Source organism: Buceros rhinoceros, unplaced genomic scaffold (assembly GCF_000710305.1).
Source record: "Buceros rhinoceros silvestris isolate BGI_N320 unplaced genomic scaffold, ASM71030v1 scaffold18538, whole genome shotgun sequence".
Classification (NCBI taxonomy): domain Eukaryota; kingdom Metazoa; phylum Chordata; class Aves; order Bucerotiformes; family Bucerotidae; genus Buceros; species Buceros rhinoceros.
The window spans coordinates 20,083-20,861 of record NW_010425314.1 but is presented as its reverse complement, the minus strand read 5'-3'; positions in this window follow the sequence as shown (position 1 = coordinate 20,861).

The window sequence follows — 779 nt, the reverse complement described above, 5'->3', positions numbered from 1 at the left end:
GGGGGCCACAGGGTGTGCGGGGGCAGCAGCAGGGAAGGTCTGGTAGGTGAAGCATGATGGAGGCAAGTTGGTCCTGCTACAGCTAGGACTGGGCTGAGCCCGGTGCGCCCCCACGCCAGAGCTCCCCATGGGGCAGGCACGTGCCCTGGCCACCCCCCAGCTGGTGCTGAGGGATGGGAAGTTTTTGCTGCCTGTAAACAGTTGTGTCTGGAGACTGCTGCTGGCGCGGCCGCACACCAGCATCTCACGAAGCTGCACTGGACTGCGGCCAGGCCCTGCCGTCCACGTAGACAAGGCTCAGGGAGGGAACAGTGACACCACATGGATGTGACCCCCCTCCTTGGCTGAGTTAGTCAGCAGAAGGCAGCCCTGCTCAGCCTGACCACAGAGGTCAGGCTGGCCCTCGGGGACAGCGAGGAAGGGGAAAGTCAGGCACAAGTAGGACTCTGACAAGGGCCAGCAGCGCCTTGCAACAGCACAAGGCCAGTGTGCCAGAAAAGGAGGGTGATGGTGGGGATGATGGCAGCGGGACAAGGAGCCAGCGGCACTGCGTAGAGCTCAAGGGTCCCTAGTTAACAAGCTGCCTTCATCAGCTGCATCCTGCAGCCCAGCCTCGGGCGGTGCTGAGGACGCCGAGGTGCTGAGTGTCGGGGAGCCAGGGTGCAGGCAGGGGCTGAAGTGCCCTCGGAGGTGATGTGCGCCGTGCTGCACAGGACCACCCTTGCAGTCTGGCTCATCCTGCAGGAGTGAGGCTTCTCAATTGACTGCCCCTTTTTGCT